This window comes from Carlito syrichta, unplaced genomic scaffold (assembly GCF_000164805.1).
Source record: "Carlito syrichta isolate Samal-C Ts95f unplaced genomic scaffold, Tarsius_syrichta-2.0.1 Scaffold307179, whole genome shotgun sequence".
Classification (NCBI taxonomy): Eukaryota; Metazoa; Chordata; class Mammalia; order Primates; family Tarsiidae; genus Carlito; species Carlito syrichta.
The window spans coordinates 231,950-239,256 of NW_007251275.1; the positions used below are offsets into that span (position 1 = coordinate 231,950).

Below are 7,307 nucleotides of genomic sequence, written 5' to 3' on the forward strand. Positions count from 1 at the left end.
ACTCGAGGGGCGGAAGTTGGCCCGGGGGCGTTTGGCCCGAGGCCCCAGCGTTGAGAGGGAGGTAGCAGGGATCTGGGGGTCCTAAAAAGGCGGGAGACGATCAAGGCAGAGGGCTGGGGACGGGCAGGAGCTGACGTGCGCGGGGCTCCTCCATGGGGTCCGGCTGGGAGGAACAGAGGGCCGAGGGGAGAAAGGAGCCGCAGAGAGGGCGCCCGGACGAGAAGCGAGGGCCCCGGGGCCGGGTCGAGAAAGCTGGAGAGAGAGACGTGGCCTGCCTGGGGGAGAAGGTCTGCGGGGCAGTGAGCAGGAGGGGAGAAACGTGGTGGAGAAGAAACTTAGGATGGCCAGGGAAGTGCTGTCTGGGGCACTGCAGGGTGGGAGGTGCAGGGAGCCGGGGAGCGAGGCTGGGCAGGCAGAGGCTCACTGCGTGAGAGACTGAGGAAGCCCGCCACGGAGGAGACCTGGACAGACGTCCCGGGGAGCTGCAGTCTGGGAAGGGCTGCCTGCTCCCCAACGCGAAGACAGCCTTCAGACGCCTACAGCCCCGGCCCCCTTACCTTCTTACTCCTTGTCTGCTAGAGTTGCGGGTTCTCACTTTGCATTTTCACTGGACGTCTATGCTTTTAAAAAATCGTGACTGGCCCGGGACAGTGGAATGTGTCGTGGAACGTGGGCCTTTAGATATGTTAATGGAATAATGTGTCCCATTCCCCCCTCCAAGGTCAAGAATTGACTCACTGTTTCCGGGAAGATTTTTTTCTTTTTGCACACCTTCTTTCATCTCCTTCCCTTCTTTCACAAGCAAAACTGCCTGCTGTTGTGACTTACTGACCCTCACTTTCATGTCTGGTGGCTCCCGCTGTGCCTGTCCCCACAGCCTGAGCCCCCAGAGCACCAATGATGCACGATATGTTTCTGACATACTCACATGTCAGCTCGGGGTCTTCCGTCATCATGGCCAACCAGATGACCATTGAAGCCTGTCCATCTCCCCTTACTGACAAGTCTTCTCTTTGCCTGGGTGAAGATATATGTACATATCCTTAGGAAGCATGAAAACAGTTGTCTGACTACCTAGAATATTTCTACTTAAGACAACTCGGATTGTGAGGACAAGGCCTAATCAGACAATCTGAAAACAGAGTGTCTTGTTTGCTAGGGGCATATGAAATGCCCAGCTGGTAATCCCTCACCTCCTCACCGACCGCCAGTAGGTCAGTGAATCTCACTTTGTGGTTTGCAGAGGACTTCAGCCATCTCTACTAACAGCCTAGAGCAAGAGAATCCAGACAGCCCCTTGGGTCATGAGAACAGTCAGATGAGTGGCTCCTGAGATAAAAATAAAGTCTTAAAAGGAGAAAATAGCCTGACCATTGGGAAGCAGGAAAGGTTTCACTGGAGCTTCTGGGGTGGGGCCCAGGGTGGTGGGAGCTGCCCTCATTTTGGCAGCTTCAGAATTATATCTTGCCCTAGTCAGTAGATGTTGATGCCTCAAACACAGAATATAATGTCTCTGTTACCTCCTGAGTGCAGTTAGTTAGTTCCAATTGTAGCTTCTGGGCAATCCCCTATCACTCAGCAGGTTAAATAAGGGTAAGGCATATTTCAGGACTTGGCTCTGAAATAAGTCTTGACTTTTTTCTGATGAAAATATAACTGAAAGTTTCTTCTTTACATCCTTAGCTTGAAATCTGCAGCTTGTACTTCCCAGCATGGGAGAAATTTACCCACCTTTTAACCCACCCCCCACTGTCCACACCTACCAACATCCACAAAGGAATTATCTTCTCCCAGACTGGCCATCTCTCTGTGTGTGTGCACGCACACACACACACACATTCACACATACACACGGCAAGGAAAAAGAAAGGCATTATTGGGCGGGTATTTCTAGCCTCATTTTACTCTGTAGGAACAAGTAAGAATGTGGGACCCTGTGAGTGTGCACAATGCCACAGGCAGAGGGACTCCCTTTCTTTATTGGTCTCTTGACTCTGCTGGAGAAGGCTTTGAATTCCAGGCTGTTTGATTTGCTTCTTCTTCTTAGAACAGTTATGGACTCTGTTCTGGAAACAGAGAGACAGGTTCAAAGTTTATCAGACAAAAGCATCTAAGAAAGGATAGTGCCCATGTGAATGACCTAGTCCATGTGGGAGTGAGATCCACCTTGTAGGCTCTGATGCAGTACATACACGGGAGCAGTCCTTGAGCCAAGGAACCCGGTTTCTGCCTTAAAGAGACCTCGTGAGCATCTAGTTTGGCATTTTCCTCAGGCCCGTAATCTCTGAAAAGAGACACGGGAGGAAGAGGATTATTCCTCCTCCCATCCGTAAGCCTGTGTTTCCAGTTTAAGGATTTAGGTCACCAAGATACAGACCCAAAACCATTCTTTTATAACCCAAGGAAAAAGGTAAGCAGCGTGGCCCAAACCTTCCTGCTGGAGCAGGGTTTAACTTTGCGCTCCAGTGGAAAGAACCCTCTACTGGTAACTTGGATTCTACTTGTCCTCACTTTGTTGCTAAGCAGATAGGTGACTCTGGGCTTACTTTCTTTTGTTGCGTGGCCGGGACGGCCAGTGCACTGACAGAGTGAGACTCTAACTCAAAAAAAAAAAAAAAAAAACCAAGAGGGAGCCGGACTCGGTGGCTCAGCCTGTAATCCTGCAACTTGGGAGACTGAGGTGAGTGGATTGCCTGAGCCTGCGGGGTTCAAGACCCACCTGGACAATTGGTGAGACCTCATCTCTACAATAAATCAACAAATTAGCTGGGCATGGTAGCACTCGCCTTAGTTCCAGCTACTTGGAAGGCTGAGGTGGAAGGATAGCCGGAGCCCAGCAGGTCAAGGCTGCGGTGGCCGGGAGCGGCCATTGCACTCCAGTCTGGGCGACAGAGTGAGACTCCAACTAAAAAAAAAAAAAAAAAAAAAAAAAAAATTAACCAGGCATTGTGGTGCATGCCTGTAGTTCCAGCTATTTGGAGGACTGAGGAGGAAGGCTCGCCTGAGCCCAGTAGGTCGAGGATCTGGTGGCCGGGAGCATGCCACTGCCCTCCAGCCTGGGTAATAGAGTGAGACTCCAACTCAAAAGAAACAAAAACAATAAAACCCAAGAGGTCATCTCTCAAGTCCACTCCAGCTCCAGGACCTGAACCCCTGCCTTAGGCCCTCTACATGAAGACGAGAAGCTCACCAAATTGGATTATCAGAGCAAGATGCTCTGTCAGCAGAGGAGCCTGAAAACATCTTTCTGACCAAACAACAATGAGCTCCTTTGATCAGCATGTTGTTAGGGACTTTTGGCCACCATTGCAATCAAAGGCAATTGTTCCTGTCTCTTCCACATTATTGCCACCCTACCCCAGTCAGAAGAGTTCACTGAGACTTCCATATAATTTCAAACTTCACATGAGAGAGCCACCCTGTTTTGGACATCTTTGGCATTAAAACCGATTATTATAAAACTAAAATTGAACTCCCCTGACCTATTTTCCCCACTCCTGCTCAAACATATAACTGAACAGCAGTGACTTTGTGGGGCCTTCCTATAGAAACAGGGCTACACTCAGTGGTCTACCCCCCACAAACCCCAAAAATATCCTCTCATGTGTATCACCACATCTAGTGGCTGAAAGTGTTTATTCGGGCCCTTTTCCTTAGTTCCTTAAGCCTGAAATGAGACTTCAGAGGGGTAGGTTTGTTTCTCCTCCCACTTATAAACTTTGTCTCTCTCCCACAGTCTGCATGGGGAGGACAGGGAAGCACAGAGAACAGGAGAAAGATGCATCCATCTGAGGTTGAAAAGGAGGAAATGAGGTGATAGTTCCCACTGCCAGGTGTTGTGTTTCCTGCTCTGATCCCTTCTTATTTTAGAGACTGGCCATTCATAGGGTGACCTGGGAATTCAGCCCCTCTGCACTGTACCCCAAGCACTTGGATAATGAAGCTGAGCTGTCTTCTTCTGTATTATATGTAGACAGAAGGTCACTGTCTACAGCTGGGTGAAAAAATGAGTCAGACCTCTCCGTTCTAAAGACAGACACATGAGCTGAGCAAAGGTTGGTGGGCTTTCTTCAGAGAGCACTAGGGTGCCCCTAAAGTTCATTTCAGAGCTGCAAATTGCTCGGTGTTTAGGTCTTTTTCCTGGAAACGGGCTTATAGTCAGTTTGCAGACAATACCTAATTCTACACCTTTCCCTACATGGCCCCCCTTATTTCTTTTTTCTTTCCTTCTTTCTTTCTTTTTTTTTTTTTTTGAGTCACAATCTTACTCTGTTTCCCAGGCTGGAGTGCAGTGGCACGTTCAAGGCTACCACGGACTAGACCTGCTGGGCTCAGGCGATCCTTCCGCCTCAGCCTTCCAGGTAGCTGGAACTACAGGCACGTGCCACCATTCCCAGCTAATTTTTTCTTTTTTTGAGTTGGAGTCTCACTCTGTCACCCAGACTGGGGTGCAGTGGCCACTCCCAGCCACTGCAGCCTCGACCTGCTGGGCTTCAGCGATCCTTCCACCTCAGCCTTCCAAGTAACCAGAACTACAGGTGCGTACTACCACATCCAGCTAATTTTTGATTTATTGTAGAGACAAGGTCTCGCCAAGTTTCCGGTGGGTCTTGAACCCACGGGCTCAGGCAATGCACTCACCTTGGCCTCCCAAAGCGCTGGGATTACAGGCTGAGCCACCGAGCCCAGTCCCCAGTTAATTTTTTTTATTTATTGTAGAGGTGAGTTCTTACCATGTTGCCCAGGCTGGTCTCGAACCCCTAGGCTCAGGCAATTCTCTAGCCTCTGCCTCCCAAAGTGCAAAGTGTTGGGATTACAGGCATCAGCCACTGCGCCCAGGTTTTTTTTCTTTGTTTTTTTTTTTTGAATTGAGGTCTCACTCTTGCTCAGGCTGGAGTGCAGTGGCAGAATCACAGTTCACTGCAACCTTGACCTCCTGGACTCAGGTGATCCTTCCACCTCAGCCTCCTGAGTAGCTGGAACTACAGAAGCGTGCCACCATGCCCAGCTAATTTTTAAAATTTTTTTGTGGAGTTGACATCTCATTATGTGCCCAGGCTGGTCTTGAACTTCTGGGCTCAAGCAGTCCTCACACCTCAGCCTCTCAAAGTGCTGGGATTACAAATGTGAGCCACACACACCCAGCCCCGGCTAATTTTTTTATTTTCTGTAGAAATAGGGTCTTGCTGTTCTTCCCAGACTGACTCAAACTCCTGGCCTCAAGTGATCTCCCCCCTCAGCCTCCCAAAGCACTGGAATTACAGGCATGAGCCACCATGCCCAGCCTGAAGAGTTTTTATTACTTGTGATGTCCATTTTATTTCAAGTTTTCAGAGCCACCACACAGAGAAAACTTGACTTTCTCTAATAAATGAAAACAGGGAAGAAAATCTTTTGTTTTCAGAGGTTACAGTAATGAGCCTTTCCTCCCTCCTCACAGAGATACCTCCTTTTGAATGGGAAGCCTTGCTGGTTCTAGTTGCTTTGTATTCAACTCACTGAGCTGAATTTACAGTACATATGTGCCCACCTCCATCACTGAATGACGTTTATGTTGCTTTAAAGCCAGTTTCCTTCCAGGATCTTTGAGCAAAACCTGTCTGGTGTAACTAACTTCCCTCTCTCTTTACCTCCTCCTCCTGTGATGTGTCTCCAGTTGGCACTGCCTAATTTGACCCAGTTCCTCTAGGGAGACACTAAGATCTGCCTGCCTGGTTCTGCAGGGGGGGGAGGCACTTTGAGGGGAGTGGGAAGGTTGGGAGGGTTGTGCCGCGGGGAGACTTGGGCAAAAAGTACATCTACTGATTTGCTCCTCTCAGAAAACTAAGACTGGGAACAGCAGAGGCCAATCCCCTCTCACTTCCAGGGTTACCAACTTGGCATCTAGTCTAGTTGGAGTCAGCTAAGCACTGATTTTGCCCAAGATGTGTCACAGAGCACCTGTTAAGAGCAATTAAGCAGGAGAGCTCAGCTTACTGCTCAAATGAAAGTCCAGCTCAGAAAACAACTCCTTCAGACTCTTCTAGAAATTGTTTTGGGGCCATTTGGGCAGGAGTCCAAGAATGAGATACACTTCCCGAGCCAGTACTAGCTAAATGCTATGCTTCAACTGCTCTGCCCACCTAGTGCCTGTCTAGCCCTCATTCACACAGGCACGAGGAGCGTGCGTACACACACACACACACACACACACACACACACGCAAATCATCTTTCCTCCTGGAGAGCCAGCTCAACTTGTTCCTCCTTTTTAAGTAACAGACCCCACTCCCACAGGGATCACACCAAAGGAAAAGATGCTTAATTGATGTTAGAAGCAGGGAAAAGCAAGAAGATCCATGAAGACCCTGAGAAGCCTGACATTTGAAAGGAAGCATTACGGTTTAACAGAGAGAGGCTGCCTCAAGAGGCGGGAGACTTGTATTCTTGTCCCATTCTCACCAAGAGCCCTGGGACAAGTAACAACTGCTCTGCTCTCAGTTACTCCAAGAAGAAAGTGGGGAAAATCCTGCTCACTCTTGCCTCTCCTGCATGGGGATGTGTGTGGGGGGAGTTACAAGTGGCACTTTGAGCTTGGCATTCATATGGGCAAAGGCATAATTTTGAAAAATCCCAAAGGGCAATTATGGAGCTAATGCTTTGGAAATAAAAGGAGCCCCTGGGTACCAGACTGTCCCTCCCTCATTGTTATGTCTTGACTCTCTCAAGTTTTGTGGCTAGTTCCAGAGGATATGAGTTCTCTAGCCACTGTAGACTTGGGCTCTGCTAATCATTGTCCCCGAGGAACCCTTCAAGGAACCACTTTTTATTGTGGCTTGTTCTAGCGGTCTGTTCCAAAAGTTCAGTCCGCCCCAGGGAGGGTGTCAAGAAAAGAGTTAAAAATATATTAGAGATATTTTTTCCTTCACACCCAGGCTTCCTAGGGAAATAGGGTTGAGGCCAGGAAACTCTCTGATGGACTGTAAGGGAGAGTTGCTTTGTGAGGTGAAAGTAAGTCCAGGTTCCAGGGTTTCTCCCAAGACTTTTAAAGGAATCTCTCGGCACCACCCAAGAAGGGGGGGCGGGAAAACAGATATTTTCCCCCTAAGTGCCTGCCTGCATCCCCTCCCCTACTCCCTACCACTCTCACTGTAGCATCACAAGCAAACCCAATTTTTATCCATCTGCCTCAGTGAGATCCTTTAAAAGGGCCAAGAATCCTGCAGCAGCTCAGGTTGTTCCCTTGCCCCCACTCTTGCTCCCCCAGACCTGCCTCAGATGAATTTATTTTTCGGTTTTTTTTTTTTGGGGTTTTTTTTTTTGAGTTGG

General features: G+C 48.9%; 1 protein-coding gene across 2 annotated transcripts in view; it reads left to right on the forward strand.

The window, feature by feature from the left end:
* Positions 1–3,730: 3,730 nt before the first annotated feature.
* Positions 3,731–7,307, forward strand: part of IKZF4 (IKAROS family zinc finger 4) — a 23,203-nt gene continuing 19,626 nt past the window's right edge. Inside the window, exon 1 of one of the 2 annotated variants that reach the window (XM_021715528.1) lies at positions 3,731–3,813. The gene's annotated coding sequence lies outside the window, so the exon portion shown is untranslated. Of the gene's footprint in view, positions 3,814–3,874; positions 4,056–7,307 lie in introns of those variants that run through there. The other variant, XM_021715527.1, reaches the window with a different exon arrangement.